The sequence below is a fragment of the Heterodontus francisci genome, chromosome 22 (genome assembly GCF_036365525.1).
Source record: "Heterodontus francisci isolate sHetFra1 chromosome 22, sHetFra1.hap1, whole genome shotgun sequence".
Lineage (NCBI taxonomy): Eukaryota > Metazoa > Chordata > Chondrichthyes > Heterodontiformes > Heterodontidae > Heterodontus > Heterodontus francisci.
The window spans coordinates 29,034,892-29,061,530 of record NC_090392.1 but is presented as its reverse complement, the minus strand read 5'-3'; the positions used below and the strand labels follow the sequence as shown (position 1 = coordinate 29,061,530).

At 47.9% G+C, this 26,639-nt stretch overlaps 1 protein-coding gene and 1 long non-coding RNA gene across 2 annotated transcripts in view; both read left to right on the top strand.

Moving 5' to 3' along the window:
- LOC137381279 (oocyte zinc finger protein XlCOF7.1-like) overlaps window positions 1-26,639 on the top strand; it is a gene marked incomplete at its 5' end in the record, with an annotated part of 115,388 nt that overhangs the window by 83,361 nt on the left and 5,388 nt on the right. The window lies entirely within an intron of this gene.
- The window catches only part of LOC137381294 (uncharacterized), an 8,123-nt gene continuing 4,424 nt past the window's right edge, over window positions 22,941-26,639 (top strand). Inside the window, exons 1-2 of the long non-coding RNA XR_010977125.1 lie at window positions 22,941-23,002; window positions 23,792-23,843. This is a non-coding gene — a long non-coding RNA (uncharacterized lncRNA). The remainder of the gene's footprint in view (window positions 23,003-23,791; window positions 23,844-26,639) is intronic.

The following is a 26,639-nucleotide window of genomic DNA, read 5'->3' as shown; positions in this document are numbered from 1 at the left end:
GTGACAGGAAACAGAGAGTAGAGGTGAACGGTTGTTTTTCAGACTGGAGGAAGGTGATGACTGCAGCCTCAATCAACGCGTTCCTGCCATCCCTGGGATGCAAAATACTATAATGTTGGTCAAACCTCCCCATACACCAAGCACAGCCTCAGGAAAACACAGGTAGATTATATCCTGGTCACTAAACCTCCGAGCAGCATTTACAGAATAGAAGCATAGAAAATAGGAGCAGGAATAGGCCATTCGGCCCTTGAAGCCTGCACCGCCATTCAATATGATCGTGGCTGATCATCCAAACTCAGTACCCTGTTCCGCTTTCTCCCCGTATCCCTTGATCCCGTTAGCCCCAAGAACTACATCTAACTCATTCCTGAATATATTTAATGATTTGGCCTCAGCTCCTTTCTATGGTAGAGAATTCCACAGGTTCACCACTCTCTGGGTGAAGAAATCCCTCCTCATCTCAGTTCTAAATGACTTGCCCCTTATCCTTAGATTGTGACCCCTCGTCCTGGACTCCCCCACCATCGGGAACATCCTTCCTGTATCTAGTCTGTCCAGTCCTGTCAGAATTTTGTAGGTTTCTATGAGATCCCCTCTCATTCTTCTAAACTCTGGCGAATACAAGCATAATGAACCCAATCTCTCTTCATACTTCAGTCCTGCCATCCCAGGAATCAGTCTGGTGAACCTTCACTGCACTCCCTCCATAGCAAGAACATCCTTCCTCAGATAAGGAGACCAAAATTGCACACAATACTCCAGATGTGCTCTCGCCAAGGCCTTGTATAATTGCAGCAAGACATCCTTGTTCCTGTACGCGAATCCTCTCGCTATGAAGGCCAACATACCATTTGCCTTCTTAACTGCCTGCTGCACCTGCATGCTTACTTTCAGCGACTGGTGCACAAGGACACCCAAGTCTTGCTGCACCTCCCCTTTTCCCAATCTATCACCATTCACATAATAAACTGCCTTTCTGTTTTTGCCACCAAAGTGGATAACCTCACATTTATCCACATTATACTGCATCTGCCATGTATTTGCCCACTCACTCAACCTATCCAAATCACACTGGAGCTTCTCTGCATCCTCCTCATAGCTCACACTTCCACCCAGCTTTGTGTCATCTGCAAACTTGGATATATTACATTTAATTCCCTCATCTATATCATGAATATGTATTGTGAATAGCTGGGGTCCTAGCACTGATCCCTGCGGTACCCCACTAATTACTGCCTGCCACTTGTAAAAAGACCCGTTTATTCCTACTCTTTGTTACCTGTCTGCCAACCAGTTCTCTATCTATTTCAGTACCTAACTCCCAATCCCATGTGCTTTAATTTTGCATGCTAATCTCTTATGTGGGACCTTATCGAAAATCTTCTGAAAGTCCAAATACACCACATCCACTGGTTCTCCCTTATTTATTCTACTCGTTACATCCTCAAAAAATTCCAGTAGATTTGTCAAGCATGATTTTTGTTTCGTAAATCCATGTTGACTTTGTCCGATCATGTCATTGTTTTCCAAGTGCTCTGCTATTACATCTTTTATAATGGACTCTCGCATTTTCCCCACGACTGATGTCAGGCTAACTGGTCTATAATTCCCTGTTTTCTCTCTGCCTCCTTTTTTAAATAGTGGGGTTACATTAGCTACCCTCCAATCCATTGGAACTGTTCCAGAGTCTATAGAATTTTGCAAAATGACCAGCAATGCATCTACTATTTCTAGGGCCACTTCCTTAAATACTCTGGGATGTAGATTATCAGGCTCTGGGGATTTATCGGCCTTCAATCCCATCAATTTCCCTAACGCCATTTCCCTACTAATACTGATGTCATACAGTTCCTCCTTCTCACTAGACCCTATGTTTCCCAACATTTCTGGGAGGTAATTTGTGTCCTCCTTTGTGAAGACAGAACCAAAGTATGTATTGAATTGGTCTGCCATTTCTTTGTTCCAATGTACCCGAGTGAGTGAAATTTTCTTTGAGTTTCAACGGAGAAACTCCAGCAGAAACAAGTAGTGGGAACTAAAGGCTGGCTACCTGACCCGAACCCGATTAGACCCGACTACATGTGTCAGGTCAGGTCATAATTCTGAGTGCACCATTCGGCTTGGGTCGGGTCAGGCTGGACGCTGCTTCTGGGAAGTCACAGGATCAGGCTTACCCTTGATTCCCCACAACTCCAGCTGCTGAATAGCCTGCTGCCGGAACAGATGAAGGAGATTCATGTTGGGTCAGGTCGGATCGGGCGCGAAAAGAAATGATAGGACTCTGGCTCGGGTTGGGTTTGGGTTGGCTGTGGTTGGGTCGGGCCTGGGTCGGGTTTTAATTTTATACCCGAACCAGGCGTTAGTGGGAACTTGCTCCTAATGGACATTTCTTCTTGTGTGAAAGAGGCTAAAATTGTTTTAAATTTAACAATGTCTGCAGCAGATTCTTGGTGTCTGAAGCACTTTTAGAACTCAACTCTTAAAATACAGACCGCAATATGAGAAGGGGTATAGGTTCATGACACGCAGAGCAGAAAAAGTTACTAAACTTTCAACTGTCACTTGCAGACTTATTAGCACTTTGTTCAGTTGGCAACAGAAATTCATGGGTTTACTGACACAGAATAAGATAATTATTCACCATCTCACAGAGTGGCTCAGAGTATTTTGGGTCCCTTAAAGACAGACACAGGTGAAACTGTAAATGAAGAGGAAAAAAAACGAACAAGACGATGAAAACATGATGCAGTGCAGGTCTTGTCAGTGTCAAATCCCTCCTTTCATATTCAATAGAGGAAGAAGAGACATGAGCGGGATTTAGTGTGGCTGTGCTGGCTGGGGGAACCAGGTCCTTCCTGTCTACTCTATCTCGGCATCTCATAATTTTGTACACCTCAGTTAAGTCACCCCCTCAGCTCCTCTGTGCTAAGGAAAACCTATTTGGCCTATCCAATCTTTCTTCAGCTGCAATTTTCAAGCCCTGGCAGCATTCTTGAAAATCTCCTCTGTACTCTTTCGACAGAGACTGCTTGAGTTGTGTGCCTATCATAACCTCTGCATCACCAATTCATTCTTTCATACTAAACCCTGTCACCAGGTTTCTTGGAGGCACCAAATATCACGTCGTTGGCACCAGCTGGACCTCATCGTCACAAGGCAAGCCTCTTTAAACTGTGTTCAAATCACACGCAGCTTCCACAGTGCAGACTGCGACACCGACCACTCCCTGGTGTTTAGCAAGGTTAGACTCAAACCAAAGAAGCTGCATCACTCCAAGCAGAAGGGCCGCCCGCGCATCAACACTAGCAGAATTTCTCATCCACAGCTGTTACATAAGTTTCTAAATTCACTTGAAAAAGCCCTTCAAAACACTCCTACAGGAAATGCAGAGATCAAGTGGGCCCACATCAGAGATGCCATCTATGACTCAGCAATGACCACCTATGGCAAACATGTGAAGCAGAATGCAGACTGGTTTCAATCTCACTTTGAAGAGCTGGAACCTGTCATAGCCGCTAAGCGCATTGCACTGCTGAACTACAGGAAAGCCCCCAGCGAGTTAACATCCGTAGCACTTAAAACAACCAGAAGCGCTGCACAAAGAACAGCCAGGCGCTGAGCAAATGACGACTGGCAACACCTATGCAGTCATATTCAGCTGGCCTCTGACACCGGAAACATCAGAGGAATGTATGATGGCATTAAGAGAGCTTTTGGGCCAACCATCAAGAAGATCGCCCCCCCTCAAATCTAAATCAGGGGACACAATCACTGACAAACGCAAGCAAATGGACCGCTGGGTGGAGCACTACCTAGAACTGTACTCCAGCGAAAATGTTGTCACTGAGACCGCCCTCAATGCAGCCCAGTCTCTGCCAGTCATGGATGAGCTGTACGTACAGCCAACAAAATCGGAACTCGGTGATGCCATTGATTCTCTAGCCAGCAGAAAAGCCCCTGGGAAGGACGGCATTACCCCTGAAATAATCAAGAGTGCCAAGCCTGCTATACTTTCAGCACTGTACGAACTGCTTTGCCTGTGCTGGGACGAGGGAGCAGTAGCACAGGACATGTGCGATGCCAATATCATCACCCTCTATAAGAACAAGGGTGACCCCGGTGACTGCAACAACTACCGTGGAATTTCCCTGCTCAGCATAGTGGGGAAAGTCTTCACTCGAGTCGCTTTAAACAGGCTCCAGAAGCTGGCTGAGCGTGTCTACCCTGAGGCACAGTGTGGCTTTCGAGCAGAGAGATCCACCATTGACATGCTGTTCTCCCTTCGCCAGCTACAGGAGAAATACCGCGAGCAACAGATGCCCCTCGATTGCTGTCATTGATCTCACCAAAGCCTTTGACCTCGTCAGCAGACGTGGTCTCTTCAGACGACTAGAAAAGATTGGATGTCCACCAAAGCTACTAAGTATCATCACCTCATTCCATGACAATATGAAAGGCACAATTCAGCATAGCGGCAGCTCATCAGACCCCTTTCCTATCCTGAGTGGCGTGAAACAGGGCTGTGTTCTCGCACCCACACTGTTTGGGATTTTCTTCTCCCTGCTGCTCTCACATGCATTCAAGTCTTCAGAAGAAGGAATTTTTCTCCACACAAGATTAGGTGGCAGGTTGTTCAACCTGGCCCGTCTTAGAGCGAAGACCAAAGTACGGAAAGTCCTCATCAGGAAACTCCGCTTTGCTGCTGATGCTGCATTAACATCTCACACTGAAGAGTGCCTGCAGAGACTCATCGACAGGTTTGCGGCTGCCTGCAACGAATTTGGCCGAACCATCAGCCTCAAGAACACGAACATCATGGGGCAAGACGTCAGAAATGCTCCATCCATCAATATTGGCGACCACGCTCTGGAAGTGGTTCAAGAGCTCACCTACCTAAGCTCAACTATCACCAGTAACCTGTCTGTCGATGCAGACATCAACAAGCGCATGGGAAAGGCTTCCACTGCTATGTCCAGACTGGCCAAGAGAGTGTGGGAAAATGGCGCACTGACACGAAACACAAAAGTCCGAGTGTATCAAGCCTGTGTCCTCAGTACCTTGCTCTATGGCAGCGAGGCCTGGACAACGTATGTCAGCCAAGAGCGACGTCTCAATTCATTCCATCTTCGCTGCCTTCGGAGAATACTTGGCATCAGGTGACAGGACCGTATCTCCAACACAGAAGTCCTCGAGGCGGCCAACATCCACAGCATATACACCCTACTGAGCCAGCGGCGCTTGAGATGGCTTGGTCACGTGAGCCGCATGGAAGATGGCAGGATCCCCACGGACACATTGTACAGCGAGCTCGTCACTGGTATCAGACCCACCGGCCGTCCATGTCTCCGCTTTAAAGATGTCTGCAAACGTGACATGAAGTCCTGTGACACTGATCACAAGTCGTGGGAGTCAGTTGTCAGTGATCGCCAGAGCTGGCGGGCAGCCATAAAGGCGGGGCTAAAGTGTGGCGAGTCGAAGAGACTTAGTAGTTGGCAGGAAAAAAGACAGAAGCGCAAGGGGAGAGCCAACTGAGTAACAGCCACGACAACCAATTTTATCTGCAGCACCTGTGGAAGAGTCGGTCATTCTAGAACTGGCCTTTATAGCCACTCCAGCTGCTGCTTCACAAACCACTGACCACATCCAAGTGCTTACCCATTGTCTCTCGAGACAAGGAGGCCAAAGAAGAGGAAGAACTCTTTCTAAAGCAATTATGTCCTTTCTGTTATGTGGTGACCAGAACTGTACGCAATACTCCAGCTGTGGCCTCACCAGTTCCAGCTTTTGTATTCTATACCTCGGCCAATAAAGGAAAGCATTCCATATGCCTTCTTCACCACTTTATCTACCTGTCCTGCCACCTTCAGGGACCTGTGGCCATGCACTCCAAGCTCTCTCATTTCTTCTACCCCTCTCAATATCCTCCCTTTATTGTGTATTCCCTCGCTTGTTTGCCCTCCCCAAGTGCATTACCTCACACTTCTCTGGATTGAATTCGATTTGCCACTTTTCTGCCCACACAACCAAACCATTGATATTCTGGAATCATAGAGTCATAGAGTTATACAGCACAGAAACAGGCCCTTTGGCCCATCATGTCTGTGCAGGTCATCAAGCACCTAACTATTCTAATCCCATTTTCCAGCACTTGGCCCATAGCCTTGTATGCTATAGCGTTTTAAGTGCTCATCTCAATACTTCCTAAATGTTGCGAGGGTTCCTGCCTCAACCACCTCTTCAGGCAGTGCGTTCCAGATTCCAACCACCCTCTGGGTGAAAAAAATGTTTCCTCAAATCCCCTCTAAACCTCCTGCCCCTTACCTTAAATCTATGCCCCCTGGTTACTGACCCCTCTGCCATGGGAAAAAGTTTCTTCCTATCTAACCTATCAATGCCCCTCATAATTTTGTATACCTCAATTAGGTCCCCCCTCAGCCTTCTCTGCTCGAAGGAAAACAACCCCAGACTATCCAGCCTCTCTTCATAGCTGAAATACTCCAGCCCAGGCAACATCCTGGTGAATCTCCTCTGCACCCTCTCCATTGCAATCACATCCTTCATGTAGTCTGGTGCCCAGAACTGTACACAGTACTCCAGCTGTGGCCCAACTAGCATTTTATACAGCTCCATCATAACCTCCCTGCTCTTATATTCTATGCCTCGGCTAACAAAGGCAAGTATCCCATATGCCTTCCTAACCATCTTATCTAACTGTGCTACTGCCTTCAGTGATCTATGGACAAGTACACCAAGGGGTCCCTCTGACCCTCTGTACTTCCTAGGATCCTACCATCGATTGTATACTCCCCTGCCCCGTTAGTCCTCCCAAAATGCATCACCTCACACCTCCCAGGATTAAATTCCATTCGCCACTGCTCCGCCCATCTTACCAGCCCATCTACATTGTCCTGCAATCTAAGGGTCCCCCCCTCACCATCCACACCACCAATTTTTGTGTCATCTGCGAACTTACTGATCATACCTCCTATATTCATGTCTAAATCATTAATGTACACTACAAACAGCAAGGGTCCCAGCACCAATCCCTGTGGCACACCACTGGCCACAGGCTTCCACTCGCAAAAACAACCCTCGACCATCACCCTCTTCCTCTCACCACCAAACCAATCCTGGATCCAATCTGCCAAATTTCCCTGGATCCCATGGGCTCCCACCCTCTCAAACAATCTCCCATGCGGGACCTTATCAAAAGCCCAACCGAAGTCCATGTAGACTACACCAACTGCTCAACCCTCATCGACACATCTAGTCACCGCCTCTCAAAATTCAACCAAGTTAGTTAGACACGATCTCCCCCTGACAAAGCCACACCGACTATGCCTAATTAATCCTTGCCTCTCCAAGCGGAAACCAATCCTGTCCCTCAGAATTCCTTCCAATAGTCTCCCTACCACTGATGTTAGACTCACCAGCCTGTAATTACCTGGTTTATCCCTGCTACCCTTCTTGAACAATGGTACCACATTTGCTGTCCTCCAGTCCCCTGGCACCTCTCCTGTGGCCAGAGAGGGTTTGAAAATTTGCGTCAGAGCCTCTGCAATCTCCTCCCTTGCCCCACATAACAACCTGGGATACATCGCATCTGGGCCAGGGGATCCATCCACCTTTAAGCCTGCTAAAACAGCCAATACCTCCTCCCTTTCAATGCAAATATGTTCAAGTATATCACAATCCCCCTCCCTGATCTCTACACCTACAGCGTCCTTCTCCATAGTGAACACAGTTGAAAAGTAGTCATTTAAAACCTCACTTATGTCCTCTGGCTCTACACACAGACAGCCACTCTGGTCCCCAATGGGCCCCGCTCTTTCCCTGGCTATCCTCCTGCCCTCAATATACTTATAAAATGCCTTAAGACTTTCTTTTATCTTGCCCGCCAGTGTTTTTTCATGTCCCCTCTTCGATTTCCTAATTACTTTTTTAAGTAATTACGGCTATCCTCTTCCCTACCAACTACATGGCCAATGTTTGCGCCATCTGCAAATTTCCCAATCATGCCTCCCATATTTAAGTCCAAATCATTAATATATGCCACAAACAGCAAGGGACCCAACACTGAGTCCTGTGGAACGCCACTGAAAACCGCCTCTCATTTGTAAAAAACATATGTCGACCATTATCCTTTGTTTCCTGTCACTGAGCCAATTTTGGATCCAACTCGCCACATTCCCCTGAATCCCTTGGGCTTTTACTTTTCTGACCAGTCTGCCATGTGGAACCTTGTCAAATGCCTTACTAAAATCCATGTAGACAACATCCACTGCACTACCCACCCTCATCAATCGTTGTTACTTCCTCAAAAAATTTAATGAAGTTAGTAAGACACGACCTTCCCTTAACAAATCCATGCTGACTATCCCTGATTAATCTGAGCCTTTCTAAGTTGATTCTAATAATGTGCCCACCACCGAGGTCAGACTGACTGGCCTACAATTATTTGGCCTATCTTTTTATTTGGCCACTCTTTTTAAACAATGGTACGTTTTGTTACAAGGTTTTTATTTTTTTACTAAACACTTAGAATTCTGTGTGTTTTAAAAAATTGAAAACAGATTTTTTTAGTGGACATTGATACACCTGCAAATAGCTGACAATTTTGCAATATTTTGAAAGGAAGTTCAAAGCAAAAGCTGAACTTTGTGGCTGGTTTGAAAGGAAGCTGAAATTGTACCAAATGACAGGAAAGCCAGCAATTTCAAGGAAACCAGCAAGGGATTTGAACGCCTCACATCAACTTTGAATGACAAGGGAGATTCTGGACTGGATTTTATCTTAGGCGGACAGGAATTTGCCACCAACATGAAAGTCGATGGCGAACCTACTTCCGCCTTGCCCGGAGATCCATCCTGCATACAGGTCCCCGGGCTTTAACTGCCCCGAGGCGGGACTTCCACCCACTTGAGGGAGGAGGTCCCACCTCAATGAGCTGCCGGCCAATCAGTGGGCTGTCAGCTCTTAGTCCCAACAGCTCCACTGGGAGCGGTGGCCACTGCTGGGACTGCAGCCCAGCCGATGCCATGAGCTTGGAGGGAAGGTAAGTTGGGGTCGCCTCATGAGAAGGATCGGTCCTTCCCTGGTGCGGCTGGAGTGATAGTTTGGGGGGGGTGGGAGGGGTGCGCCTTGGGTCTCGGTAGATGGGTTGGGAGGCAGGGGAGGCCATCAATCGGGCACCCTGTGACTGACTGCCAAGCTCCCTCCCCCCCACCGGGGCGCGGAAAGGCCAGCAGCTATCGCTGGGCGGCCTTTCACATCCCCAGCAGGCCCGCTTGCCATGGGTAAAATACCCATGGTGCCGGGCATAGGCCCCCTCACGCCACCATCTGACCCGCTGAGGCAGTGTAAAATTCAGCTCTCTATGTCTGAACATGTGATCTGCTCAGGAAGGTTTTGTTTTCACTTTGGACCCTTTAAAAAAAGTGAGTTGAACAAAGAGCAGGCACTTTGAAATTTGGGTTCGACCTGCCTGGAAATCAGAGAGGAAGACTCAGAAAAAGTGTTACCTCCCACTGTAGAGGAAGCCTGCATCCCTTGAAAAAAAAAACCTGTTTGTCAGAGCTAGCAGATTCCTATTGCCTCCTGTCTCTGAAGAATCCCTGCATCAAGTGTGGTTCCTGTTGCCTCCTGTGTTTTAAGAAATCCTGAAATCAGAATAAAACTTCTACTGCTATACAGCTGCTGTCAGCCCTAAGCAGACCTGCTGCTACACCCCTGCTTAAAGACCCATATAAAGCCTGCTCACCCATCACAGACTGTTCATCAACCTTGCCTAGGGAAACTTCGAGTGGCATCCAACTATTCGATTCTGGGACATCTCACCAAATCGAAGCATTTCCTACCAGGATTTGACAAATTGATTTATTTTATTACTCCTTCTATTCCTAAGAGGTAGCTGTAAAGGAAAAAATCATTTTTCTCTGGTTAAACATAGAAACATAGAAAATAGGAGCAGAAGGCCACTCGGCCCTTCGAGCCTGCTCCGCCATTCATTACGATCATGGCTGATCATCCAACTCAGTAACCTGTTCCCGCTTCCCCCCATATCCTTTGATCCCTTTCGCCCAAGAGCTATATCTAACTCCTTCTTGAAAACATACAATGTTTTGGCCTCAACTGCTTTCTGTGGTAGTGAATTCCAGAGGTTTCCTCATCTCAGTCCTGAAAGGTTTACCCCGTTAACCATTTTTTCTTTGAATGTATGTGTACGTGCATGAGGGCTAGGGAAATAAGGAGCTTTTCGTATATATATTTATCTCATTATTGGTTAAGACTTAGTTTGTTAATAAATAGTTGATTTTGTTGTTGATTAAAGAAACCTGGTTGGTGTGCCTTATTCTGGGAGGTGGGAGGTGGGGGGGTGGGGGGGGTGCGGGGAGACAAATAGAATATGTAATTGGCTGGTTTTTGATAGGTGGTAAAATTAATTTATATGCTGTGGCCCATGGAAAATTGGGACTGAATTAACAGTGCACTCCTCCTGCCTCGGTCGTAACAGTTTGCAGACCTCCAATCCTCTGGTACCTCACCTATATCCAGTGAGAATTTAAAGATGATCATCAGAGCATCCGCCATTTCCTCCCTGGCTTCCTTTAATATCCTGGGACATAATCCATCCGGCCCTGGTGACTTATCCACTTTCAAGGATGTCAGACCCTCTAGTATCTGGTTTTATCGTGATTGGTAAAAACTTTTCCTTCCTTTTTCATGTAACTAAGTTAAGCTTAAGATTAAAAATGGCAGGAGATCTCAGACCCGTGTCATGATCCTCTTGCTCAATGTGGGAGCTCAGGGACATGGCTGATGTCCCTGACTCCTTCACGTGCAGGAAGTGTGTCCAACTGCAGCTCTTGTTAGACCGCATGACGGCTCTCGAGCTGCGGATGGACTCACTTTGGAGCATGCGCGATGCTGAGGAGGTCGTGGATAGCACGTTTAGTGAATTGGTCACACCGCAGATTAGGATTGCTGAGGGAGAAAGGGAATGGGTGACCAAAAGGCAGAGAAAGAGCAGGAAGGCAGCGCAGGTGTCCCCTGTGATCATCTCCCTCCAAAACAAGTATACCGTTTTGGATACTGTTGAGGGAGATGGCTCACCAGGGGAAGGAAGCAGTAGCCAGGTCCATGGCACCGTGGCTGGCTCTGCTGTTCAGAAGGGCGGGAAAAAGAGTGGAAGGGCTATAGTCGTAGGGGATTCGATTGTAAGGGGAGTAGATAGGCGGTTCTGTGGTCGAAAACGAGGCTCCCGAATGGTATGTTGCCTCCCAGGTGCACGGGTCAGGGATGTCTCAGATCGGCTGCAGAACATTCTAAAGGGGGAGGGTGAACAGACAGTTGTCATTGTGCACATAGGCACCAATGATATAGGTAAAAAACGGGATGAGGTCCTACAAGCAGAGTTTAGGGAGTTAGGAGCCAAGTTAAAAAGCAGGACCTCAGAGGTAGTAATCTCAGGATTGCTACCAGTGCCACGTGATAGTCAGAGTAGAAATGAAAGAATAGTCAGGATGAATGCGTGGCTTGAGAGATGGTGCAGGAAGGAGGGGTTCAGATTTTTGGGACATTGGGACCGGTTCTGGGGGAGGTGGGACTATTACAAATTGGACGGTCTACACCTGGGCCGGACTGGAACCAATGTCCTTGGGGGTGCTTTTGCTAACGCTGTTGGGGAGGGTTTAAACTAATGTGGCAGGGGGATGGGAACCAATTGAGGTCAGTTGACAGTAAGGAGGTAGTAACAAAAGCCTGTAAGGAACTAGATAATGAAGTCAGTGTGACTAAGGGGAAGAGCAGGCAGGGAGCAGATGATGAATATAAAGGGACTGGTGGTCTGAGGTGCATTTGTTTTAATGCAAGAAGTGTAGTAGGTAAGGCAGATGAACTTAGGGCTTGGATTAGCACCTGGGAGTATGATGTTATTGCTATTACTGAGACTTGGTTGAGGGAAGGGCATGATTGGCAACTAAATATCCCAGGATATCGATGCTTCAGGCGGGATAGAGAGGGAGGTAAAAGGGGTGGAGGAGTTGCATTACTGGTCAAAGAGGATATCACAGCTGTGCTGAAGGAGGGCACTATGGAGGACTCGAGCAGTGAGGCAATATGGACAGAATTCAGAAATAGGAAGGGTGCGGTAACAATGTTGGGGCTGTACTACAGGCCTCCCAACAGCGAGCGTGAGATAGAGGTACAAATATGTAAACAGATTATGGAAAGATGTAGGAGCAACAGGGTGGTGGTGATAGGAGATTTTAATTTTCCCAACATTGACTGGGATTCGCTTAGTGTTAGAGGTCCAGATGGAGCAGAATTTGTAAGGAGCATCCAGGAGGGTTTTCTAGAGCAGTATGTAAATAGTCCAACTCGGGAAGGGGCCATACTGGACCTGGTGTTGGGGAATGAGCCCGGCCAGGTGGTTGAAGTTTCAGTAGGGGACTACTTTGGGAATAGTGATCACAATTCCGTAAGCTTTAAAATACTCATGGACAAAGACGAGAGTGGTCCGAAAGGAAGAGTGCTAAATTGGGGGAAGGCCAACTGTACCAAAATTCGGCAGGAGCTGGGGAATGTAAATTGGGAGCAGCTGTTTGAAGGTAAATCCACATGTGATATGTGGGAGGCTTTTAAAGAGAGGTTGATTCGCGTGCAGGAGAGACATGTTCCTGTGAAAATGAGGGATAGAAATGGCAAGATTAGGGAACCATGGATGACAGGTGAAATTGTGAGACTAGCTAAGAGGAAAAAGGAAGCATACATAAGGTCTAGGCGGCTGATGAAAGACGAAGCTTTGAAAGAATATCGGGAATGTAGGACCAATCTGAAACGAGGAATTAAGAGGGCTAAAAGGGGTCATGAAATATCTTTAGCAAACAGGGTTAAAGAAAATCCCAAAGCCTTTTATTCATATATAAGGAGAAAGAGGGTAACCAGAGAAAGGATTGGCCCACTAAAGGACAAAGGAGGAATGTTATGCTTGGACTCAGAGAAAATGGGTGAGATTCTAAACGAGTACTTTGCATCGGTATTCACCGAGGAGAGGGACATGACGGATGTTGAGGTTAGGGACAGATGTTTGATTACTCTAGGTCAAGTCGGCATAAGGAGGGAGGAAGTGTTGGGTATTCTAAAAGGCATTAAGGTGGACAAGTCCCCAGGTCCAGATGGGATCTATCCCAGGTTACTGAGGGAAGCGAGAGAGGAAATAGCTGGGGCCTTAACAGATATCCTTAAACATGGGTGAGGTCCCGGAGGACTGGAGAATTGCTAATGTTGTCCCCTTGTTTAAGAAGGGTAGCAGGGATAATCCAGGTAATTATCGACCGGTGAGCCTGACGTCAGTGGTAGGGAAGCTGCTGGAGAAGATACTGAGGGATAGGATCTATTCCCATTTGGAAGAAAATGGGCTCATCAGTGATAGGCAACATGGTTTTGTGCAGGGAAGGTCATGTCTTACCAACTTAATAGAATTCTTTGAGGAAGTGACAAAGTTGATTGATGAGGGAAGGGCTGTCGATGTCATATACATGGACTTCAGTAAGGCGTTTGATAAGGTTCCCCATGGCAGGCTGATGGAGAAAGTGAAGGCGCTTGGGGTCCAAGGTGTACTAGCGAGATGGATAAAGAACTGGCTGGGCAACAGGAGACAGAGAGTAGCAGTAGAAGGGAGTTTCTCAAAATGGAGACGTGTGACCAGTGGTGTTCCACAGGGATCCGTGCTGGGACCACTGTTGTTTGTGATATACATTAATGATTTGGAGGAAAGTATAGGTGGACTGATTAGCAAGTTTGCAGACGACACTAAGATTGGTGGAGTAGCAGATAGTGAAGGGGACTGTCAGAGAATACAGCAGAATATAGATAGATTGGAGAGTTGGGCAGAGAAATGGCAGATGGAGTTCAATCAGGGCAAATGCGAGGTGATGCATTTTGGAAGATCCAATTCAAGAGTGAACTATACAGTAAATGGAAAAGTCCTGGGGAAAATTGATGTTCAGAGAGATTTGGGTGTTCAGGTCCACTGTTCCCTGAAGGTGGCAATGCAGGTAAATAGAGTGGTCAAGAAGGCATACGGCATGCTTTCCTTCATCGGACAGGGCATTGAGTACAAGAGTTGGCAGGTCATGTTACAGTTGTATAGGACTTTGGTTCGGCCACATTTCGAATACTGCGTACAGTTCTGGTCGCCACATTATCAAAAGGATGTGGATGCTTTGGAGAGGGTGCAGAGGAGGTTCACCAAGATGTTGCCTGGTATGGAGGGCGCTAGCTATGAAGAGAGGTTGAGTACTACAATGTCTGCATCATCCCTCTCCTTTGTGAAGACAGAGACAAAGTACTCATTAAGAACCCTGCCTACATCTTCTGCATCCATGCATAAGTTCCCTTGTACATCTCTGATAGGCCCTACCCTTTCCTTAGTTGTCCTCTTGCTCTTAATGTACTGATAAAACATCTTCGGGTTTTCCTTGATTTTACCTGCCATTAATTTTTCATGTTGTTTCATCCGAGGTGGGAGGAGTCCACTGTCGTTTCTATTTCCACTTCTCCATAGGTCACAACATCTATTTCAATGTTTACTCAGTTACCAATACAGGCAATCATATAATTTTTTTATCCCAGAATAAAATACACCAATCATGTTTCTTGAATAAAGAACAAAATTATCATCTATTATAAAACAAGACTTAACCAGTAACGACGCAAAGCATTAACACACCGATATAAAAATATGAAATTTCCTTTTTTGAAAATTTCCCCAATAACACACACATATACTGAAAAAATGCAGAACTTCACACTGCAAAGGTCTGTTGCAAAAAAAGACTACTTTGGATAAATATTTGCTAATTCTTGATGAAACAAGAAAGAAGATATGGAAGGAAGTCACTTTTTTGGTCTGACATCCGAGTATATGGAGAAGGGTCACTGGGATCATTTCAAAAGCAGTACGTTCTGGAGATGTGGAGAATTAGTCTAGTCGGCTTTCTCAGAGAAATGTGGCATCAAGGCTTCTCTGCCAGCACACACTTCAATCGCTGGATTCTTTTCTTCAGCTCCTCAGGAGCTATATGGCAGCAGGGATTTTAGCTCTCCCACACTGGATCTTGGCAGGACTTCTTCAAAAAGGTAGAGAAGGAAATGAGCTCCTTGGTAGGAGAACAGCAGCTGTCTTCAAACAGTTCACACCCCAACTAAAAGTGAAAACAATGTTCAAACCCCAAACAAAGAAAGAGTCAACTCCTGACCTTCATAAACCTTGACATGTGGCTTTTCTGTAATCATTTTTCCCCAGGTCACCTGGGATCTGCTGCCTACCGAGCCCAACCCACAGGTGGTTTCCAGCACAGGTGGTCCTCAAACAACCTCTTGCCCTGTTGGTTAGCTTGGTATTAAAAAAAAAGCACATCCATGGAATCTTTTCAGTTTTAACCTAAGTCCTCAAAAAAAAAGGAAGCACTTTTGTAACAATGGCCTCTCTTTGCTTTCCTAATTTTCTTTTTTACTTTACCCCTGCACTTTCTATACTCCTAGAACCATAGAACTCTAGGTTTTCGAAAGTATTAAGATTTTTGACTGTCATAGAATATAGAACAGTAGAGCACAGTGCAGGCCCTTCGGCCCACGATGTTGTGCCGAACCTTTAACCTACTCTAAGATCAAACTACCTACATACCCTTCATTCTACTATCATCCATGTACCTATCCAAGAGTCGCTTAAATGTCCCTAATGTATCTGCTTCTACTACCACCGCTGGCAGTACATTCCATGCACCCAGCACTCTCTGCGTAAAAAACCTACCTCTGACATCTCCCCGAATCCTTCCTCCAGTCACCTTAAAACTATGCCCCCTGGTGATAGCCCTTTCCGCCCTGGGAAAAAGTCTCTGACTATCCACTCTATCTATGCCTCTCATTATCTTGTACCCCTCTATCAAGTCACCTCTCATCCTTCTTCGCTTCAATGAGAAAAGCCCTAGCTCCCTCAACCTTTCTTCGTAAGACATGCCCTCCAGTCCAGGCAGCATCCTGGTAAATCTCCTCTGCACCCTCTCCAAAGCTTCCACATCCTTCCTATAATGAGGCGACCAGAACTGAACACAATATTCCAAGTGTGGTCGAACCAGGGCTTTATAGAGCTGCAGCATAACCTTGTGGCTCTTAAACTCAATCCCCCTGTTAATGAAAGCCAACACACCATACCCTTTCTTAACAACCCGATCAACTTGGGTGGCAACTTTGAGCGATCTATGGACATGGACCCCAAGATCCTTCTGTTCCTCCACACTACCAAGAATCCTGTCTTTAAGCCTGTATTCTGCATTCAAATTCGACCTTCCAAAATGAATCACTTCATACTTTTCCAGGTTGAACTCCATCTGCCACTTCTCAGCCCAGCTCTGCATCCTGTCAATGTCCCGTTGCAACCTACAACAGCCTTCCACACTATCCACAACTCCAGCAACCTTCATGTCATCGGCAAACTTGCTAACCCAGCCTTCCATTTCCTCATCCAAGTCATTTATAAAAATCACAAAGAGCAGAGGTCCCAGAACAGATCCCTGTGGAACACCACTGGGTCACCGAGCTCCAGGCTGAATACTTTCCATCTACTACCACCCTCTGTCTTCTATGGGCCAGCCAATTCTGTATCCAGACAGCCAACTTTCCCTGTATCCCATGCCTCCTTACTTTCTGAATGAGCCTGCCATGGGGAACCTTATCAAACACCTTGCTAAAATCCATATACACCACATACACCGCTCTTCCTTCATCAAATTGTTTTGTCACATCTTCAAAGAATTCAGTAAGGCTTGTGAGGCATGACCTGCCCCTCACAAAGCCATGCTGACTGTCTCTAATCAAACTATGCCTTTCCAAATAATCATAAATCCTGTCTCTCAGAATCCTCTCCAATAATTTGCCCACTACCGACATAAGACTGACTGGTTTATAATTCCCAGGGTTATCCCTATTCCCTTTCTTGAACAAGGGAATAACATTTGCCACACCTCCAATCATCTGGTACTACTCCAGTGGACAGTGAGGACGCAAAGATCATCGCCATAGGCGCGGCAATCTCTTCCCTCGCTTCCCATAACATCCTTGGGTATATCCCGTCTGGCCCCAGGGACTTATCTGTCAAAGAACAAAGAAAATTGCAGCACAGGAACAGGCCCTTCGGCCCTCCAAGCCTGCGCCGATCCAGATCCTCTAAACATGTCGCCTATTTTCTAAGGGTCTGTATCTCTTTGCTTCCTGCCCATTCATGTATCTGTCTAGATACATCTTAAAAGACGCTATCGTGCCCGCGTCTACCACCTCCACTGGCAACGCGTTCCAGGCACCCACCACCGTCTGCGTAAAGAACTTTCCACGCATATCCCCCCTAAACTTTTCCCCTCTCACTTTGAATTCGTGACCCCTAGTAATTGAATCCCTCACTCTGGGGAAAAAGCTTCTTGCTATCCACCCTGTCTATACCTCTCATGATTTTGTACACCTCAATCAGGTCCCCTCTCAACCTCCGTCTTTCTAATGAAAATAATCCTAATCTACTCAACCTTCCTTAATAGCTAGCGCCCTCCATACCAGGCAACATCCTGGTGAACCTCCTCTGCACCCTCTCCAAAACATCTACATCCTTTTGGTAATGTGGCGACCAGAACTGCACGCAGTATTCCAAATGTGGCCGAACCAAAGTCTTATACAACTGTAACATGACCTGCCAACCCTTGTACTCAATACCCCGTCCGATGAAGGAAAGCATGCCGTATGCCTTCTTGACCACTCTATTGACCTGCGTTGCCACCTTCAGGGAACAATGGACCTGAACACCCAAACCTCATGTCTTTCAAAAAATCCAGCACATCCTCCTTCTTAACATCAACCTGTTCGAGCATATCAGCCTGTTTCACTCTGTCCTCACAAACGACCAGGTCCCTCTCACTAGTGAATACTGAAGCAAAGTATTCATTTAGGACCTCCCCTACCTCCTCTGACTCCAGGCACAAGTTCCCTCCACTATCCCTGATTGGCCCTACCCTCACTCTGGCTATCCTCTTGTTCCTCACATAAGTGTAGAATGCCTTGGGATTTTCCTTAATCCTACCCACCAAGACTTTTTCATGTCCCCTTCTGGCTCTCCTAAGTCCATTCTTCAGTTCCTTCCTGGCTACCTTGTAACCCTCTAGAGCCCTGTCTGATCCTTGCTTCCTCAACCTTAAGTAAGCTTCCTTCTTCCTCTTGACTCGCTGTTCCACATCTCTTGTCATCCAAGGTTCCTTCACCCTACCATCCGTTCCTTGCCTCATCGGGACAAACCTATCCAGCAGTCGCAGCAACTGCTCTCTAAACAACCTCCACATTTCTGTCGTGCCTTTCCCCGAGAACATCTGTTCCCAGTTTATGCTCCCCAGTTCCTGCCTAATAGCATTGTAATTCCCCCTCCCCCAATTAAATATTTTCCCATCCCGTCTGCTCCTATCCCTCTCCATGACTTCAGTAAAGGTCAGGGAGTGTGATCACTATCACCGAAATGCTCTCCCACCGAGAGATCTGCCATCTGGCCTGGTTCATTGCCAAGCACCAAATCCAACATAGCCTCCCCTCTAGTCGGCCTATCTACATATTGAGTCAGGAAACCTTCCTGGACACACCTGACAAAAACTGCTCCATCCAAACTATTTGCACTAATCAATATTAGGGAAGTTGAAGTCACCCATGACAACAACCCTGTTACTTCTGCACCTTTCCAAAATCTGCCTCCCAATCTGTTCCTCCGAATCTCTGTTGCTATTGGGGGGTCTATAGAAAACTCCCAATAAAGTGACTGCTCCTTTCCTGTTTCTGACTTCCACCCATAATGACTCAGTAGATAAACCCTCCTCGACGACCTCCCTTTCTGTAGCTGTGATACTATCCCTGATTAGCAATGCCACTCCCCCACCTCTTTTACCTCCCTCCTTATTCCTTTTGAAACATCTAAACCCCGGAACATCCAACATCCATTCTTGCCCCTGTGATATCCAAGTCTCCGTAATGGCCACAACATCGTAGCTCCAAGTACTGATCCATGCTCTAAGTTCATCACCCTTATTCCTGACACTTCTTGCGTTAAAATAGACACACTTCAACCCATCATACTGGCTGCAACTTTGCCCTGTCAACTGTCTAACCTTCCTCACAGACTCTCTGCATTCTGTATCTGCCTGTTCAACAGCTACCCCATCCACTGATCCGTCGCTCCGGTTCCCATCCCCCTGCCAAACTAGTTTAAACCCTCCTGAAGAGCTCTAGCAAACCTCCCGCCCAGGATATTGGTGCCCCTCCAGTTCAGATGCAACCCGTCCTTCTTGTACAGGTCCCACCTTCCCCAGAAGGTATCCCAATGATCCACATATCTGAAGCCCTCCCTCCTGCACCAGCTCTGTAGCCACGTGTTCAGCTGCACTCGCTCTCTCTTTCTAGCCTCACTAGCACGTGGCACCGGTATCAATCCTGAGATTACTATTCTGCTCGTCCTGCCTTTTAGCTTCCAACCTAACTCCCTATATTCGCTTTTCAGGTTCTCATCCCTTTTCCTAGCTATGTCATTGGTACCGATGTGTACCACAACTTCTGGCTGCTCCCCCGCCCCCTTAAGAATCCTCTAGACTCGATCCGAGACATCCCTGACCCTGGCACCCGGAAGGCAACATACCATCCGGGAGTCTCGTTCGCGACCACAGAATCTCCTGTCTGTTCCTCTAACCATTGAATCTCCTATCACTATCGCTCTCCTATTCTCCCCCCTTCCCTTCTGAGCCGCAGAGCCAGGCTCAGTGCCAGAGACCTGGCCGCTGTGGCTTTCCCCTGGTAGGTCGTCCCCCGCAACTCTATCCAAAACGGTATACTTATTATTGAGGGGAACGGCCACAGGGGATCCCTGCACTGTGCGCCTATTCCCTTTCCCTCCCCAGTCATAAGCTTTCCTTTCCTGCTTTATCTTACCCTGTAAGATTCCAGATAACCAGGGGGTTCTCGATTTGGCAGTACCACCCTTTTTCTTTGTGGGGACATATCTACACTGTGCAATGTCGTTTTGTAAGAAAGCAACACATCTACGAATCAAGACCACTGTGATAATAGTCAGCGATCTCAAAGAGGTTTCACAGTGACCAGATCGGGTTGTATAAGCAAATCATCTTTCTGCTTCAGAGACCTGTAAACTCATAAAGTTCTGAACTCACAATGCAGAAAAGTTTTACTGTAATCTAAATAATGTTATCACATCACTGTTATTATCTGTTTATAACATCGCACTATAGGAAAGATGTGATTGCATTAGAGAGGGTACAGAGATTTACGAGGATGTCGCTTGGCCTGGAGAATTTTAGTTATGAAAGGTTGGGTAGGTGAGGGTTGTTTTCTTTGTAACAGAGGAGGCTGAGGGGAGACCGAATTGAAATGTATAAAATTATGAGAGGTCTAGATAGAGTGGATAGGAAGGGCCTTGGTTGAGGGGACCATAACTAGTGGACAGAGATTTAGGGTAAGAGGTAGTTAGTTTAAAGGGGGTTCGAGGGGAAAAGTTTTCATCCAGAGGGTGGTGGGATTGGAATGCACTGCCTGAAACGGTGGTGGAGGCAGAAACCCTCATAACATTTAAAAAGTACTTGGAAATGCACTTGAAGTGCGCTAACCTACAAGGCTACCGACCAAGAGCTGGGAAATGGAATTAGGCTGGATGGCTACTTATTGACTGGTGTGGACATGATGGGCCGAATGGCCTCCTTCCGTGCTGTAAATTTCTATGAGTTAATGAAGATTTGAGTTCTGCCGCACTTTTCCACACAGAAATCTGGTTCAAATTAATGAAACCAAACGGCATTCCCACTCATTTGCTGAAGGTGCCATTTTCCTATGAAACGTTGCAAGAGTCTTTATTAAAATACATTTTTCCTTCTTTTTCATGTTTATTTCTCACTCATTTTGTTTAGTTTCAAACAAGTCCACAATGCCAAATTGATGGTAATAACTTTTAATGTTTCCAATTAGAAAAAGGAGCTTAGCATCAATCGTTTGAATAGAATACAGCAGATATTATTCTGATCAGCTTGCAAGTCAGGGATCTCCCCAGGCAGCCAACTAAAGATAAGCAGAATCAAGTTCACTGTGAGCAGAGTTTGAAAACGTATAGGGAAACCCCACTGGATTTCAAATCTTACACCTTAATCACTGGGCCCTCACAGCTCATTAAATACTTTGCTCTTTAATTAAATAATCAGTACACAGCATTAGAGAATTGCCCAGAACATATTCTGGGGAATCACTGGGCTGGATTTTACTTGCGCGCCACAAATTACGTTTTGAAGTCTGTGGTCTGCCTACGTGCATGTACATGGAAAGCGCAGAAGAGCCGCCCCTGATGACGTAGAGGGGGCGACTGCTCCATACCCGGCAATAGTGTCTGGTGCCACCGCACAGGTGCTGGTGCCATTTTTAAAGGACTGTAAGCCCTTACTGGCAATTTTAATTTTTAAAATCACCATTACCTTTAAGTTAGATAAAAACATTAACATCAAAGCCTCTCTTCCACCCCCCCACCCACCCCCATGATAAACCAATAAATTTATTTCCTTCTCCTTCCCGAAAAAACATTTTTGCCGGTCCCAACCTTTCACCCCCAAACTTTATAATCTTTGCCCTTCAATCCCTTCCCACCAATCACTCAGCCAATGGAGTAAGTTTGCTCCGTTCCCCCCCAACCTGGAAATGAAACTCGTCCCCCCTCCCCACGAGTGTCTCGCCTTGAATCCCCAAAAGGGGATCGGAAGACTTGGGTCTTCTGGCCAGAATATCGGTGCGGACGGCCACCTGGTCCAAGTAAGTTAATTAACGCATTAGAATAAATTTTATTAGGCAAATGAAGGCCCTGCTGCTGAGCGGCCGGGGGGATCGCACTGATGCTTCGCCGCCGCCAGTAAATTGCAGCGGGGCCTTCTCAGCATTGGGGGTCATCGTGAGCCTCTCCCATAAGACTTTTTTGGAGCCCCCTGCCACGACCCCTGAGGGCTAGTGAAATTCTGCTCGTTGTCTTTGAGCCCTGAGTTGTGTTGTATCTCCCAGTTGATGTCTATATGAACCTGATGGAATCAGTGAATTTTACAGCACAGAAGGAGGCCTGTCCACCCGCCCAGCCTGGGCCGCTCTGTCAGTTTAATCCCACAATCCAGCTTTTCCCCATCACCCTGGAAATTAGTCCTCTTCAAGGCCATGACCTTGGCCTTCTGAAAGTTCCTATGGAGTCTGTTTGCACCATCCATTCAGACAATCCGTTCCAGATCTTAACAATCCTCAGTCTGGACAAATTTCCCCTCAAGATCCTGCAGCTTCTTTTGGAACCATTTTCAATTCAGACACAAAAACAAGAAATGCTGGATTCACTCAGCAGGTCTGGCAGCATCTGTGGAAAGAGAAGCAGAGCTAACGTTTCGGGTCAGTGACCCTTCTTCGGAACGTTCCGAAGAAGGGTCACTGACCCGAAACGTTAGCTCTGCTTCTCTTTCCACAGCTGCTGCCAGACCTGCTGAGTGAATCCAGCATTTCTTGTTTTTGTTTCAGATTCCAGCATCCGCAGTATTTTGCTTTTATTTTAGTGTTCAGTTCAGATCGCGTTTGCTCAATGTCACCGTTAGGTGGCGCAGTACCGGCACATGCGCAAATGCCGCCTCAGCGACTGAAACGTCACCATCTGTGACGTCACAAGCAGCTGCCAGTAATAAAGATGGCGCTGCTCAATTTGACACAAAAATACAAAGTTAAACCCAAACCTCCCCAACGGCCGCGAGGTCAATCACCGCATTCATGTCCTCGCTCAATCGCCACTTCTCCACCCCATTCCCTCCAGCGCCCTTCTACTCGCCCTTCCCATGTGCTCACTGCTCGCTCTGGGACTTTTAACGGCAGTGCTTTTACCCAACATTGTCCGTGGTTGCCACGGAAGGTCAGTGCGCATGTGTAATACCAGTCATGGCGGTGGATAGATGTTTGTGAGTCGGTGTCGTCCTCAATACCCCCAATAAGAAGCTCCCGGTGCCCCGTTTGCACCAACTGGGGCGGCAGCTGCGGGGCTTCTCCCGGTGATGGGCCCGGGTTAATGGCCGTCAACTTTCCAGTTCTTCTGGAGGAACTAAGGATGAATAAACTGTAAAATCAAAGGGCAAAACTTTAAAGGAAATTTATCTCAGTTATAAAGGGGTCTGGGGGAAGGGAGGGAGGAACCATTTGGGACACAGCACAGGGCAGGAGGTCCCCTCTCCCCCACTTCCTGGTTCCACAAAGACTCCCCTTGGACTGGGCCACACCTGGGCAGGGCTGGCTCAAGGTGCAGGAAGCTGCTAGGCTGAGCTGTGGACTGGGAGGAGTGGGGGGTTTGACTGACAGGCCTGGGGAGGGGGATATCAGGGCAGGGACACACACTGCCCCACTTTTCCTCCTGGGATGTTTTACTGGAGTCGTGTTGGTGAGTGTTACTAAACTCTGTCTCCCTATCCCGGTAATGTAGGTGGATTGTAGGTTGCTGTGAGTGTTGGACGAGATTGCCTCTCCTCATTCTCCCTCCTTCTGCTACTCTGAATTCCAGGCTGCAGGCTCTGGCAGCTCGATAAGCCTGAAACATTAACTCTGTTTCTCTCTTCACAGATGCTGCCTGACTTGCTGAGTTGTTCCATCATTTTCTGCTTTTATTTCAGAATTCTAGCATCCACTGTATTTTGCTTTTGTTTTATTGCAGGTGGTGCTCACAGAACTGAGTCGTCAAACACAGATGGACCAATTAAGAGCAGGTTTGTATTGGGCTGTTGGATGTGGAAGTTTGTCCTGGCCTCCTGTGTAGGTCATTTTTGTTGCATCAGTTTGAGCTGGAGTGGAGATGGACGAGAAGCTGCTGGGTTTAACCCCAAGTACTTTTGAGCCCAGTCGGGCAATAATTTCTAATGTGAGACTGTCAAGGGAAGTAGATTCCAGGGGAGATGAGGTTGCTAAACGGGCACCAACCATTAAATCTACAAGAGTATTATTTACATTGCAAGCATTTCTGTAGAGGTTTTTAATCCATTTTACATTTACAGATTTTTTTAAACTTCAGTCTTGGGATACAGGCTTCACTAGCAAGACCAGCATATCATTGCCAATCCCCAGTTACCCATTGAGAAGGTGATGGTGGGCTGCCTTTTTGAACTGCAGAAGACCTTGTGGTGAAGGTGCTCCCACAATGGTGTGAGGGAAAGAGTTACAGGATTTTCACCCAGCGTAGATGAAGGAACAGTGATATATGTCCAAGTCAACATCAACCTGCATTTATATAGCACCTTTAATGGAATAAAATGCTCCAAGGCATTTCACTGGAATATTATAAAGCAGCATTTGACACTGAGTCACATGAGGAGCTATTAGGACAGATGACCAAAGACTTGGTCAAAGAGGTAGGTTTTAAGGAGTGTCTGAAACAAGGAAAATGAAGTAAAGAAGCAGAGAGGATTAGGGAGGGATTTCCAAAGCTTTGGACCTTGGCAGCTGAAGGCATGGCCACCAATGGTGGAGTGATGAAAATCGGGGATTCCCAGATGCCAGAATTCAATGAGCCCTGATATCTTGTAGGGTTGGAGGAGATTGTAGTGATAGTGAGGGCTTGGAGGGATTTGAAAACAAAGATGAGAATTTTAAGATTGAGCTGCTGCTTACCTGGGAGCCTATGTAGGTCAGCGAGCACAGTGGTGTGGGTGAACAGGGCTTGATTCGAGTAAGGACACAGGCAGCAGAGTTCTGGTTAATCTCAAGTTTACGGTGGGGAGAATGTGGGAGACCGGCCAGGAGTGTGTTAGAATAGTCAAGTTGAGAGGTAACAAATGCATGGATGTAAGTTTCAGAGGCAGATGAGCTGAGGCAGCAGTGAAGTCGGGTCATGTTACTGAGGTAGAAGTAGGCGATCTGAGTGATGGTGACGATATGTAGTCGGAAGCTCATCTCTGTCAAATATGACACCAAGGTTATGAACCGTCTTTTTGCAAGGATTTGCAAGGGAGAGGGACGGAGTTCTTGGGTGGGGCCTCTCTCTCTCCCTCCGCCTCTCTCTCCCTCCGCTCTCGCCTCTCTCCCTCCGCCTCTCTCTCCCTCCGCCTCTCTCTCCCTCCGCCTCTCTCTCCCTCCGCCTCTCTCTCCCTCCGCCTCTCTCTCCCTCCGCCTCTCTCTCCCTCCGCCTCTCTCTCCCTCCGCCTCTCTCTCCCTCCGCCTCTCTCTCCCTCCGCCTCTCTCTCCCTCCGCCTCTCTCTCCCTCCGCCTCTCTCTCCCTCCGCCTCTCTCTCCCTCCGCCTCTCTCTCCCTCCGCCTCTCTCTCCCTCCGCCTCTCTCTCCCTCCGCCTCTCTCTCCCTCCGCCTCTCTCTCCTCCGCCTCTCTCTCCCTCCGCCTCTCTCTCCCTCCGCCTCTCTCTCCCTCCGCCTCTCTCTCCCTCCGCCTCTCTCTCCCTCCGCCTCTCTCTCCCTCCGCCTCTCTCTCCCTCCGCCTCTCTCTCTCTCCGCCTCTCTCTCTCTCCGCCTCTCTCTCTCTCTCCGCCTCTCTCTCTCTCCGCCTCTCTCTCTCTCGCCTCTCTCTCTCTCCGCCTCTCTCTCTCCCCGCCACTCTCTCTCCCCGCCACTCTCTCTCCCCGCCACTCTCTCTCTCTCTCCCCGCCACTCTCTCTCTCTCTCTCCCCGCCTCTCTCTCTCTCTCTCTCCCCGCCTCTCTCTCTCTCTCTCTCCCCGCCTCTCTCTCTCTCTCTCTCCCCGCCTCTCTCTCTCTCTCTCTCCCCGCCTCTCTCTCTCTCTCTCTCCCCGCCTCTCTCTCTCTCTCTCTCCCCGCCTCTCTCTCTCTCTCTCTCCCCGCCTCTCTCTCTCTCTCTCTCCCCGCCTCTCTCTCTCTCTCTCTCTCCCGCCTCTCTCTCTCCCCGCCTCTCTCTCTCCCCGCCTCTCTCTCTCTCTCCCCGCCTCTCTCTCTCTCCCGCCTCTCTCTCCCCGCCTCTCTCTCCCGCCTCTCTCTCTCCCCGCCTCTCTCTCTCCCCGCCTCTCTCTCTCCCCGCCTCTCTCTCTCCCCGCCTCTCTCTCTCCCCGCCTCTCTCTCTCCCCGCCTCTCTCTCTCCCGCCTCTCTCTCTCCCCGCCTCTCTCTCTCCCCGCCTCTCTCTCTCCCCGCCTCTCTCTCTCCCCGCCTCTCTCTCTCCCCGCCTCTCTCTCTCCCCGCCTCTCTCTCTCCCCGCCTCTCTCTCTCCCCGCCTCTCTCTCTCCCCGCCTCTCTCTCTCCCCGCCTCTCTCTCTCTCCCCGCCTCTCTCTCTCCCGCCTCTCTCTCTCCTCCGCCTCTCTCTCTCTCCCGCCTCTCTCTCTCTCCCGCCTCTCTCTCTCTCCCGCCTCTCTCTCTCTCCGCCTCTCTCTCTCTCCGCCTCTCTCTCTCTCCGCCTCTCTCTCTCTCCGCCTCTCTCTCTCTCCGCCTCTCTCTCTCTCCGCCTCTCTCTCTCTCACGCCTCTCTCTCTCTCCGCCTCTCTCTCTCTCCGCCTCTCTCTCTCTTCCGCCTCTCTCTCTCTCGCCTCTCTCTCTCGTCCGCCTCTCTCTCA